Source organism: Nerophis lumbriciformis, linkage group LG33, assembly GCF_033978685.3.
Source record: "Nerophis lumbriciformis linkage group LG33, RoL_Nlum_v2.1, whole genome shotgun sequence".
Lineage (NCBI taxonomy): Eukaryota > Metazoa > Chordata > Actinopteri > Syngnathiformes > Syngnathidae > Nerophis > Nerophis lumbriciformis.
The window spans coordinates 2,247,890-2,262,090 of NC_084580.2; the positions used below are offsets into that span (position 1 = coordinate 2,247,890).

The 14,201-nt window shown below is 43.1% G+C and overlaps 1 protein-coding gene across 3 annotated transcripts in view; it reads right to left on the minus strand.

Moving 5' to 3' along the window:
- znf366 (zinc finger protein 366) overlaps nt 1–11,390 on the minus strand; it is a 38,028-nt gene extending 26,638 nt beyond the window's left edge. Inside the window, exons 1-2 of one of the 3 annotated variants that reach the window (XM_061928353.1) lie at nt 11,207–11,390; nt 1,749–1,960 (exon numbers count right to left, since the gene is read on the minus strand). The gene's annotated coding sequence lies outside the window, so the exon portion shown is untranslated. Of the gene's footprint in view, nt 1–1,748; nt 1,987–11,206 lie in introns of those variants that run through there. The other 2 variants (XM_061928351.1, XM_061928352.1) reach the window with 2 other exon arrangements.
- Nucleotides 11,391–14,201: the final 2,811 nt, after the last annotated feature.

Sequence of the window (14,201 nt, forward strand, 5' to 3'; positions counted from 1 at the left end):
TTTCAATTCATGACTGAGTGGGCGTGTCACGGGAAAATACATTTGTGGACCCACCCATATTGACACCTTTCACTTCTTTCTTTCTCAAAGATCTTCTTTTACAAAAATTAGGAACTGTTCACCTGTCACCTTTTCGCATCTCCATTTTTTCCTCGTCTCTGTCGAACTTCCTTTTTTCTCTTCCACCCATAGTCAGTGGAAAAACTACAGTAACCCAGCAAGTGCAAACACATCCCCATTTCACAAGTACTGTAGTTCAAGTTCAAATTGCAGTTTTTGTTAAGCAGTATGCAAAGCAAACCAAATCACTGTCAATTAAGAAAATATGCAAATCATAATTTAGAAGTTGGCAATGCACTTTCATATAAATAATGTTTGTTTAAATCATCTGGCGCATTGTTTTCTGCTTATCCAAGACTCTGTTTGCTTTCTTCTCATAAAAGTCAAAAATCTCATCTTTATGCCTTTAAACATTAATGAAGTTAGCCAAGCAGGTTTACGATTTTCTTTATTTTTCTCAAGCTGCTGTGCCTTCCCTAATGTCTTCGCACGTTGACAACCCTAGTATAACTTTTTACTATAATGTGAAAAGTGATGCAAATATGATTCATATACAGAAACCTGTCACTTTATAATGTACACTTGCAGTATCTAATGCAGGGGTGTCAAACGTACGGCCCGGGTACAGGATCAGGCCCGCGAACAGGTTTTCATCCGCGGGATGAATTTGCTAAGTATAAAAATGTACTTGAAATTTTTGAATGAAAGAAACAGCTGTTCTAAATGTGTCCACTGGATGTCGCAATAGCAATTCTTTGTATCTTTGTAGATGATGCTACATATATACAAAATAAACCACATGATGTTAGTACATCAGTCGAGGAAAATGATCAAACTACATAAATAACATACTGTAATTTGAATTTGATATAATTTATGATCTTGATGGATTGAAAATCAACACCGATGAGTTATTGTATAATTTATTCAGAAAATATAAATAACGACAAATAAAGTATATATACTATTAACCGCAACATGTAAGTGTAAAAAAAAAAACAACAACATTATGATTTCTACAATTTCAGAATGTACTTGTTCTATTTTTAAACAAAGAAAACAATCTGAAGTTGTCTTTATTTTTAAGTTATCGTGCTGTGATTTTACCAGTCCGACCCACTTGGGAGTATATTTTTCTCCATGTGGCCCCCGATGTAAAATGAGTTTGACACCACTGATCTAATGAGATCCAACACTTAATCAAAAACTTATGAGGTATTAAGTTAATAATATGCATATTATGGTAGGCGTAGTTTGCAGGCAAACAACAACACAATGTTGTAAACACACTTTTATCAATGTAAAGGCATGAGACTCTGCAGGTGTATTAAAATTGTGAACGAGTGTGCGTGGCGCCTTAGGGTATAAACATACATTTACAAACACAATATATTGTCCAAATAATGAATGGAAGAATTTGCATAAAACATGCAATTCACAGGAGTACGTGCAGGAAGCACCACTTTAATCCCATTCAACCCTTGAGGTGGCATCTTATTTGTCCATCTGATAACATATAAAATATAGGGATTACCTGTGTCATGAAAGGTGCAGCAGTGCAAGAACTCTACGTGCTGTCTAAACAGTGAAATTCAAAACAGAAGCCCCACCTCGTGCCCATGTGCCAGTCTGGAACATGGCATGGAAGTGTGTGAGTCTACACTGATGTGTGCATGTGTGTGGCCTACCCAAGCAAGCGCTGTGATGCCCTGGCTCCGTGCTGCCGTTTCGCTCTTCTGCTCCCTCCTGACAATGCTGCGGCCCATCCACAGATGAGCTTTTTTGGAGGGACTTAAGAAGGAGAACAGGAACAATCACTTTGTTCTCATTTTTCAGATGAGTACCTTCGGAGAGAAGGAAGGAAGGGAGGGGAGAGGAAGTCAACAAGTCGAGTGCCTTCCTGCAGAAAAATAAGGAAACAGTAGATAGACATCTCCATTTCTCTATGAAATAAAGGGATCGCAGAGCTTTCGGAGGAATGTAGGAGGGGCCCATGGTTGGTTGATGTTTCTTCCAGAAAACAATGCACTTTGAACGGGGAACAGCATGCAGCCATGGAGGATGTAAACACTCATCTTTTTAACTTCAATAAGGAAAATAGTGCATCCCATAACATATATAGGCAAGCACACATGAACAATCAAATTTAACATGCAATCCAATACACTACGGTATGTAAATGTGCCTGTTTAACTGTAGTCCCTGGGTATGATATCAGTACAACTCACTTAAAGCTAACGTAAAGCACTTTGCACTAGTGGTGAAACAAAGACTCCAACAAATACAGTACAGGCCAAACGTTGGACACACCTTCTCCTCATTCAATGCGTTTTCTTTATTTTCATGACTATTTACATTGTAGATTGTCACTGAAGGCATCAAAAGTATGACTGAACACATGTGGAGTTATGTACTTACCAAAAAAAAGGTGAAATAACAGAAAACATGTTTTATATTTTAGTTTCTTCAAAATAGCCACCCTTTGCTCTGATTACTTTTTCGCACACTCTTGGCATTCTCTTGATGAGCGTCAAGAGGTAGTCACTTTGAAATGGTTTTCACTTCACAGGTGTGTTTGAAGCCCATCGAGAGAATGCCAAGAGTGTGCAAAGCTGTAAACAGAGCAAAGGGTGGCTATTTTGAAGAAACTAGAATATAAAACATCCATCCATCCATCCATCCATCCATCTTCTTCCGCTTATCCGAGGTCGGGTCGCGGGGGCAGCAGCCTAAGCAGGGAAGCCCAGACTTCCCTCTCCCCAGCCACTTCTTCAGCTCTTCCCGGGGGATCTCGAGGCGTTCCCAGGTCATTCGGGAGACATAGTCTTCCCAACGTGTCCTGGGTCTTCCCCGTGGCCTCCTACCGGTTGGACGTGCCCTAAACACCTCCCTAGGGAGGCGTTCGAGTGGCATCCTGACCAGATGCCCGAACCACCTCATCTGGCTCCTCTGCATATGGAGGAACAGCGGCTTTACTTTGAGCTCTCCCCGGATGACAGAGCTTCTCACCCTATCTCTAAGGGAGACCCGGCGGAGGAAACTCCTTTCGGCCGCTTGTACCCGTGATCTTGTCCTTTCGGTCATAACCCAAAGCTCATGACCATAGGTGAGGATGGGAACGTATATCGACCGGTAAATTGAGAGCTTTGCCTTCCGGCTCAGCTCCTTCTTCACCATAACGGATCGATTCAGCGTCCGCATTACTGAAGACGCCGCACCGATCCACCTGTCGATCTCACGATCCACTCTTCCCCCACTCGTGAACAAGACTCCGAGGTACTTGAACTCCTCCACTTGGGCCACCCTTTTCCGGGCGAGAACCATGGACTCGGACTTGGAGGTGCTGATCCTCATCCCAGTCGCTTCACACTCAGCTGCGAACCGATCCAGTGAGAGCTGAAGATCCTGGCCAGATGAAACCATCAGGACCACATCATCTGCAAAAAGCAGAGACCTAATCCTGCAGCCACCAAACCGGATCCCCTCAATGCCCTGACTGCGCCTAGAAATTCTGTCCATAAAAGTTATGAACAGAATCGGTGGCAAAGGGCAGCCTTGGCGAAGTCCAACCCTCACTGGAAACGTGCCCGACTTAATGCCGGCAATGCGGACCAAGCTCTGACACTGATCGTACAGAGAGCGGACCGCCACAATCAGACAGTCCGATACCCCATACTCTCTGAGCACTCCCCACAGCACAGGGACACAGTCGAATGCCTTCTCCAAGTCCACAAAGCATATATAAAAAAATATAAAACAGGTTTTCCGTTATTTCACCTTGTTTTGTTAAGTACATAACTCCATATGTGTTCATTCATAGTTTTGATGCCTTCAGTGACAATCTACAAAGTAAACAGTCATGAAAATAAAGAAAACGCATTGAATGAGGAGAAGGTGTGACCAAAATTTTAGCCTGTACTGTATATTACACATGGATATCTTTGTAGATGTACAAGTACCCAAAATATTAGAAACAGCTCTCAGCAAGATTCAGCGCATCACTGTAAAATGAAACTAAAAAAAACATAAAAATGAATGAATATCAAAAAGTTCAGGTTCAAACTCAGCTTACCCCCATCAATGGTGACAAGGGCCAAGACACTTTGCTCACCTTACCTCCATTGCCGTCCACAGTCGGTATGAACCACGGCTGTGCCTACAAATAGCTTACAACCACCAGTGTGGGACTGTAGAGTCAATGAATAATTTCAGTGTACTGTAAAGCGCTGTGGGAGTCCACCTTTGATAAACCCGAACTATTACAGTTGTACCTCAACTTAAGAGTGTCCCAACTTAAGAGTGTTTTGACAATTGTCTCGACTAATTGTTGTGCTTTAAGTTGCCATCAAAAATTGAAGTTACAAACATCCCCGACATTAGTTAGCAAATGTCACAGTGAACCCCGGTACATGGTGGAGCAGTTCCAATGTGGCACTGCTAGTTTGCATTATACTGAACTAGAATGAGTCAATAACACCAGCCAAGAATGTTAAAAGCAAACTACATTTCTTTGGAATTTCACCTATCATTCACAATCCATATGAGAGACAAGAAGACATATGTTTTGGGGGTTTATTTTGCATTGTAATTTGTAATAATCAGCTTGTCGCAGGTGACTAGCTGATGGGAGCAATGCATTCTGCCTCTAAATCCCTTTAAAAATGCATCCAAAAACCGTCAACAATACTTCATTTACGTTCCGTAATCTGTATGATAACCCAGCTGTTATTGTTATTTGTAAGAGCGAACACTGAGGAACTCGTTTTCTAGCATGGTAACACATCGACTTGCGACGGTATGCTACGGTATTAGCCGTAAGCTAGCTATTGTGTCAGCACCAGAATGGCTTTTGGATTTGTAATGCACAACACTGCGATAGTACACCAATCTGTACTGACTGAAAAACATGAACAATCGTATTACAGTATCTGTAAAGCATTAGCCAACATTTCTTGTTTTGTTTGTACACAGCTAGCTCGTATGTGATGTAGTTGTAATAACAAGCAAGGTGTGATGCATGTATCATGATCAATATTATAGTGACTCACTCGATGTATAGTTGTGCGTTTGGCCCAGCTGGCTGGGGACGATTGTTTCCGGTTTATTTTGGGTAAGCACGCCATTTATGTCGACATAGCTTGGTTTTCAAGTTCCACATTTGCAGCATCAAGTCACGCCAGTCCTGACTCTCTCGGTTTTCATCTGTTCCGACGTTTCAGCCTCGTTTCGTGTTGGCTTCTATAAGCAACAGTTCCATCTGTATATTCAGCTTCAAAAAGATAATGTTGTGAATCCTCATTTCATCAAAAATATTACCAAGTCTGCCAGGATTAGAACACACACACGATCGTTTCCTGAAGGAAGACACACAGTTATTGCCAGAAGTCAGAAGTACGCTGCTATGAGAACGGAGGGAAAAAAAATCGGTCTAAGCCTTGACCCCCGGAGAGGGGGTCCAGACTGAGGCCAAGGGAAAAAACAACTCATAGCCATAGCACACATCCCTCTTACATGTGTGTAAGAGGGAAGAAAACAAAGGACATTAAAGACATTAAAAGAGCAGAGCTGATGCAACCAGCCACTTCTACATACAACTATGAATAAAAAGTAAAAGAAACATATACACTGTGGTAGCCTCTGCCGTGTTCCACGCCATCGCCATCGAAAAAAACATATGAAGTATATGTATGTTTGTACAGTGAATGTGCGTGTGGATGTATGTACTGTATTTGTGTATGTACGTGCGAGCATATGTACCTACGCATGTGCGTAAGTACCGATGTGTGCGAGTATGTATGTATGAATGAATGTACGTATGGAATGCGAGCCTGTGTCCGCATTGGAGGCCAGCAATCCCCCTCTTTTAATGTGAAAGTCGGGGTCAGGCAGGGATGTGTCCTAGCCCCTGTCATATTCAACCTCTTTCTCTCAGCAGTCACCCTCTCACACAAAGCTCTGGGAACCACAGATGGCATCCACATACAGTTCCGACTGGACGGCAGTCTCTTCAACATCCGGCGCCTCCAGGCCTTCACTAAAATTACAAAACAACAGATCCTAGAACTTCAGTATGCTGACGATTGTGCTCTCCTTGCCCACACGCCAGAATCTCTACAACGTGCACTTAACGTGGTCTCATCCACGTACAGCGCCCTAGGACTCAAGGTCAACATTTCAAAAACACAGATCATTGCGCAACACTCTACCCACCAGTCAGAAGTGCCTGTCTTCAACATTGATGGCCAGCAGCTCACCATCGTTCCACATTTCACCTACCTCGGAAGCGTCCTGTCCCCCACCTGTAACATCGATAATGACATCCAGGTTAGTGTTGGGTTAGCGTCTTCTGCCTTCGGTAGGCTCAAAACCAGGGTCTTCCTGAACAGAAACCTGACAGTTTCCACCAAAGCAGCTGTTTACAAAGCAGTTTGTCTGTCCACACTGCTATACGGCTCGGAAGCCTGGACCCCTTACCAAAGGCACGTCAGAATCCTGGAGAGATACCACATCCGCTGCCTGCAACGGATCCTGGGTCTGACCTGGGAGGACAGAGTCCCACATGTGGATATTTATGACCGGACCCAAACACCCAGCATCCAAGTGTTCCTTGCACAAAGACATCTGCACTGGGTGGGGCATGTAATCCGCATGCCCACCCAGAGGCTCCCCCGACAGATCCTCTACGGCCAACTCCAGGAAGGCTGTAGGTCTCCTGGGGGTCAGCGGAAACGCTACAAGGACCACATAAAAACCCTCCTGAAGCGCTGTGCTATCCAGCCTTCCGCACTGGCAGTCTTGGCTGCTGATCGCCACACCTGGTGCAACTGCAGTCACGCCGGCATTGCTCATCTCCAGGAGCAGACCACTGAGAGGAGAAAACAACAACGTTTACAGCGACATCAGCGCGCTGCAGGGGCCCCCCTCTCAAGCGTGGACTACATCTGCCCCACATGTGGCAAACCATGCGGGTCGCGCATTGGCCTGCACAGCCACATGCAATGGCATATACGAAACCCCCCTCAATAACCCATTACTGGAGCAACGTCATCATCGTAATCGATGGACAGCCACAAGCATGAATGAATGTACGTATGTATGTATATATGTATAAATAATTGTGTGTATGTGTGTTTTTATGTACAATATATTTGTCTCCCAGTGTGTGCGGGAGCCAAAGTACGGCCCCCAGCCACCCAGAGATTCCAACTCCAAAACAGCAGGTGCAGTACCCAGGCAACAAGGAACCATCAACCCCAGGCAGGCAGGCCAGCCAGCGACAGGACCCCCAAAATCCGGCCCACCGTGCTGCCTGGCAGGCCAGGGGCAAGCCGTAGACAGACACACCTGGCAGAGGACAAGGCACAGGAGAAGCAGGACACAGCCAGCTCCCAAGCAAGCTAGACACCATACCCACTCTAGCAGAAAGACGGGACGGCCCGCCCCGAGGGGCCCAAAGACTCTCCACAGCCTGACGGGAAGACCGCCCAGGAGACAATAGCGCAGCCCGCCCCAGGCCGCCCCACCCAAATCTGCTGCAGCAAGACCACTGAGAACGGGGCCACAGGAGTTACCCGCCCCAACTGCAGGATCCCTGGCGGATCCTCCCCCTAAGGAAAGGGTAAAAAAATAATACAAACAAATAAAAAGTAAGAAATTAAAGGAAGAGACCACAGACACGCCGACACACAAGGTCACTACCCCAGCAGCTGGCCGCCATGCAAAACCACAGAATACCAAGCGATGCACTGAGGTGCCATGATAGCCGCAGGGACTAGACCCAGCAGGCCTCAACCAAGACGGGCAGCAGTAAGGGGTTTGATGCAGACATGCAGCCCGGCTGCAGTAGCCCGAGACGCCGACCCCCAAGCAGGCCCCGAGATTCCCCCGAAAAAAGGAGGACTAATAAAGCAATTAAAATTGGGGGACATCAGGGTTATGGTGGGTTCCTACCATGACGAGCCCCCCCCCCAAACCCTGAGTGTCTAACACGCAGTTAAAATTGAGGGATGGATGAGCAGGGGACAAGTCAGGAAGACTGGAGTCCATAAGAGGCATTCTCATCCCCCGTCACGCCTTCCCACAGGCCAGTCCCTCAAAGTCCTGTAGGTAGGAGGAGCGAAGACCCAGACACAGCCCACAACCCCCCCCCCTCCGTCCATGAAGGAGGCAACCAAGATCAATGACCAGGAGGCTGACCCCCACAACCCAGGATGAGGCTGAAAGTTACTGTAGTGACGTGTGCTGGTTAAAAGAGCATTTTCCTTAATTGGGTTTCATTGTGGACACGATGTTTAGCACAGCCGGTTTTACATCAATTTAAATTGGCTGAGTCACGCAAGGATGTCTGGGTAAATGCCTGACGTCACAGATGGCAAAAATGTCACAAAAAGAGCAAATTCCAAACGGACCATTTGGAGGAAGTATGAAGGAAGGCAAAATTGTTTTTGTTTTTTATATTTTCGCAATGCCCCCATGGTATGACTTCAAATTTACAGGACTTCTGCATATCCCAAATACATAAGCAAGTACCATAAGGTAAATAAAGTTAGTCAAACACATCAGCAGCAACTTCTCCATATTTTCATGGATAAATGTCCACAGTGTAGAAATTATTTTAACATCCTAGGCCGGTGTTAGACTCCTCCTGCTTCAGCGTGGCGCCGACTAGCAGTGATTCATACATCTTCTTCAACTCGACTACACACTCGGTCATGTTTTTGAATATTTTCTTCTTTAATTCAAAAATAATATCATCAAATTCGATTTATGAGCACTGTCTTTCACGCTCACTGTATTCTTTCCAATGGTTTGAAAACAAAGTTATGATATTTAGCTATATGCTTCTGCCAGCGAGTAAGACCAGTTCATTGTGATATTTGCTAGACTCACTAATGGCGGGGATGTTTGTATCTAAAATTTTTGCTTGTAACTTAAAGTATAACTATTAGCAGAGAGGCGGCTCTTACCTCTAAACACTATTAAATTGGGGCACTCCTCAATTTAATTACCACAAACCTTGACAGCGCAAACGATAATGTTTACTAGACAAACCAGCACAACGTACGACAGTAGTGTTTTAATATTTGCAATGACAAGGGGGCCAGCTTCACGCAGGTCTTGGCAGCAATATTTTTTGTTCAAATAAAATTCTCTTTTTCCAGCACCAATAAATTCTAAATACAGTAGGAATGGAAATATTTGGAGCCATGCAGTCTGTTAACCTAAAACCACCATCAAACACATGTGGATTGGTGATTTTTTTTAAATTCTTAAAAAACAAATCTGCACCCTTAAATAGAGAGCACATTATAAAGCCTAAAGTTAGTGAGTAGAGGCGTCATCAGCCAACTTATGCTTTTGCTCAGAATGAGATGGCAAGTCATTTTGGCGGCTGTAATTGAACTCATATCATTGATAGAGCGAGACTGTCCTCTTTGGTTTCTGGTGCATCATTAGCTGTGTTAATTAGCTCATGAGACCAATTAACCTAAAGTCCTGGACAATGTGCTTCAATCCAGGCAAGATGATTAAGGAATTTAGATTATGCACGGGAAGCAAGTCATATAGAAGGACCCACGTGTTCTACACAGACTACAAAAAACACAAGGATTGACCTGAACGAGAATCAAAATAGACTTGATGGGAGAACTATTTGGTTTGTGACCAACCAATGAAATCTTAGTCTTGAATATGAGAACGTCAATAAAAAAGTTTAAAAAAAATAATAATAATTTACTTTTTTTAATTATTATTATTTTTAACCTGTCCTTTGTAATCCATTTTCTACTGCTTGTGTCTCCTAGCTGCTCAGGCAAATCCTATTGTCTAAAAATGCATTTTTCTATCGATAACGTTACATCAAGTGCGCACTCTTTCAGTCAATTAGTGTGCGAGGAATATACATATACATACATACATAATTTTATATATATATATATATATATATATATATATATATATATATATATATATATATATATATATATATATATATATGTATACATATATATATATATATATATATATATATATATATATATATATATATATATATATATATATATATATATATATATGTATATATATATATATATATGTACTGTATATATATATATATATATATATATATATATATATATATATATATACAGTCCAGGCCAAAAGTTTGGACACACCTTCTCATTTCAATGCGTTTTCTTTATTTTCATGACTATTTACATAGTAGATTGTCACTGATAGCATCAAAACTATGACACATGTGAAGTGAAAACCATTTTAGGTGACTACCTCTTGAAGCTCATCGAGAGAATGCCAAGAGTGTGCAAAGCAGTAATCAGAGCAAAGAGTGGCTATTTTGAAGAAACTAGAATACAAAACATGTTTTCAGTTATTTCACCTTTTTTTGTCAAGTACATAACTCCATATGTGTTCATTCATAGTTTTGATGCCTTTAGTGACAATCTACAATGTAAATAGTATTGAAAATAAAGAAAACGCATTGAATGAGAAGGTGTGTCCAAACTTTTGGCCTGTACTGTATATATATATATATATATATATATATATATATATATATATATATATATATATACATATATATATATATACAGTACAGGCCAAATATATATATATATATATATATATATATATATATATATATATATATATATATATACAGTACAGGCCAAAAGTTTGGACACACCTTCTCAATATATATATATATATATATATATATATATATATATATATATATATATATATATATATATATATATATATATCAGTGACGTGCAGTGAGGTTTGAGGTTGGGGAGGCACTGACCCACTAATCAGATTTACAAATATACAGTATGATGCTAAATCACTGACTCACAAGTCAGATTTACAAACATGACAGTATGATGCAATGGCACCGGCTCAAAATCACAAAAACACACAGTATAATGCTAGAATAAAACATTTCAACACACTTAGCACGCAATTAACACAGCACTGCAGGGCAGACACTAGATTAGGGGTCCCCAAACACATTTTTTTTTTTTTTTTTTAACTTGGGACTTTCCACAGCCGGACGCTGGCGGGCCGCATCCAGCCCGCAGGCCATCGTTTGGGGACCCCTGCACTAGATAGTATATCTTTGCTTTACTTGTAAGTGAAGTCCATTCGCCTTTCCTTCTGGACGAAGATCTCTACGACTTTGTTGTAGAAGTCCTCCTTTTTCTCTTTTTCTTTGAGTTTTAAAAGTCTCTCTTTTTCAATTGAGATAGTTGCCACGAAATGCAAGCTCCTGTTTTCCCAAAAAGCAAGTGGCGTTTATCAGCTCTTTTAATATCTCACCATTTTCATCCACATTGGCATAGTGGATTCTGATATTTAGTCTCATTTAGAGCCAGATCAATACGGTACTCTTATTCAGGGTCTCAACACACATTACTGTCGTCACGAACGGCCTTCAGCTCATCAAAGCTCTGCTCCTCCCACCATCACTCCCACCAACTACAGCACTTAAAGGATGTAAAGGACTCCAAGGACATCAAAGGACTCCAAGAACATCACAAGACTTCATCTAAGGGCCTCTCCATCCGAGAGGAGGATGTACGCCGGCAGTTCTTGAAGCTGAACATGTGGAAGGCCCCCGGGCCGGATGGTTTCTCCCCCTCCTCCTTGAGCCACTGCGCGGATCAGCTGGCTCCTGTCTTCACTGACATTTTTAACACCTCTCTGGAGCTATGCCGCGTGCCGTCCTGCTTCAAGACCTACAAGCCGGTGGCGCTGACGTCTGTGGTCATGAAGTCCTTTGAGTGCTTGGTCCTGCCCCACTTCAAGGACATCACCGCCCCCCTCCTGGACCCACTGCAGTTTGTCTACAGAGCCAACAGGTCTGTGGATGATGCAGTGAACCTGGCCCTCCACTTCATCTTGGAACATCTGGACTCCCCGGGAACCTACACCAGGATCCTATTTGTGGACTTCAGCTCTGCCTTCAACACCATCCTCCCTGAACTGCTACGAGACAAGCTCTACCAGCTCAGCGTGCCCAACTCCCTCTGCAGTTGGATCAATGACTTCCTGACAGACCGAAGACATCACGTGCGGCTGGGGAAGATTGTCTCGGACAGTCGAACCACGAACACTGGTACTCCTCAGGGCTGTGTACTTTCCCCCTGGCTCTTCTCCCTGTATACAAACTGCTGCACCTCCAGTCACCAGTCAGTAAAGCTGCTCAAGTTTGCGGATGACACTACCCTCATCGGACTCATCTCGGATGGCGACGACTCCGCCTACAGGAGAGAGGTGGACCGGCTGGCGTCCTGGTGCAGCCTCAACAACCTGGAGCTACAACACTGCAAACAAATGTAAAAAGCACACAAAGCACAGCAAACTATTTACAATGTAGTAAAGTGCAGCTCTTCACACTGAAGAGAAGTGCAAAGCAAATTGTGTCCAAATTAGGTCAGAGGTGACGATGATTTGCGCATTTTTCCGCGCATGCGTACTAGGTTGCGTTGCGCCGGCGGACAGAGTGGGAGGGGGTCTTAAACGGTGGCATTGTGTGTGTGTGGACAGGGATAAGGTTAGGTGGGATATACCCTATGTAACCTTAGTGTAGAATCAGCCTATATGTGAAAACTAGAGATGTCCGATAATATCGGACTGCCGATATTATCGGCCGATAAATGCTTTAAAATGTAAAATCGGAAATTATCGGTATCGGTTTCAAAAAGCAAAATTTATGACTTTTTAAAACGCCGCTGTGTACACGGACGTAGGGAGAAGTACAGAGCACCAATAAACCTTAAGGGCACTGCCTTAAGTCACATAATTTCTACGACTTATCACACACACAAGTGAATGCAACCCATACTTGGTCAACAGCCATACAGGTCACACTGAGGGTGGCCGTATAAACAACTTTAACACTGTTACAAAAATGCGCCACACTGTGAACCCACACCAAACAAGAATGACAAACACATTTCGGGAGAACATCCGCACCGTAACACAACATAAACAAAACAGAACAAATACCCAGAACCCCATGCAACCATAACTCTTCCGGGACGCTACAATATACACCCCCCGCTACCCCCTACCCCCAATCCCCGCCCCCCCCCCCCCCCCCAACCCCGCACACCTCAACCTCCTCATGCTCTCTCAGGGAGAGCATGTCCCAAATTCCAAGCTGCTGTTTTGAGGCATGTTAAAAAAAATAATGCACTTTGTGACTTCAATATTAAATATGGCAGCGCCATGTTGGCATTTTTTTCCATAACTTGAGTTGATTTATTTTGGAAAACCTTGTTACATTGTTTAATGCATCCAGCGGGGCATCACAACAAAATTAGGCATAATGATGTGTTAATTCCACGACTGTATATATCGGCATCGGTTGATATCGGAATCGGTAATTAAGAGTTGGACAATATCGGAATATCGGATATCGGCAAAAAAAGCCATTATCGGACATCTCTAGTGAAAACCCATTCAATGTATATGATATCATGTGAGAGCCACATTTGTGTTTTGCACTAGGGTTATTTTTTCTGAAATATGGAACTTCTCACAAAAGAAGCAGAGGACACTGGTTTTCAGGAGGAAAAAAACATGTTTTCACTAAAATAATGGTTGCAAGTTCATGAGAAAGTGGGGGGAAAAAAACATATTGTTGTCTTCGACCACAAGGTATTTTATTACCAAGTATAATGCATATCACAGCAGCAGCATTAAGGCTGCAGCTATTGATGATTTTAGTCATCAAGTAATCTATCGATCGGTTTGTTCGATTAATCGAGTAATTAAATTCAAATATACTTTATAAATTGTTTTGAGTTCCACTAAATAAAGTGGCTGTTGGTGGCAGGAGCTCTGTGCTCTTGTGTCATCCTTTTGTGTTCCTGATTGGGGTTTTTTTGCCTTTTGGTTGGGGACCCTTTGCGACTGTGTGACAAGGGGTGGCACTTTCGTGACTTCTGCAGTGCTTTTTTGTGATCTTCTGGATCTGCCTCCCGGGAGCCTTTTGGCCATGGAGACCAGCTGCTGGGTCTCTGCCACACCGTAGTCAGTTTGTAGAGACTGGAGGAGATGTAGATGAAGAGACAGGGCTGCGGAGCTAGCGCTGAACGCCGGGACGGACAATCTTC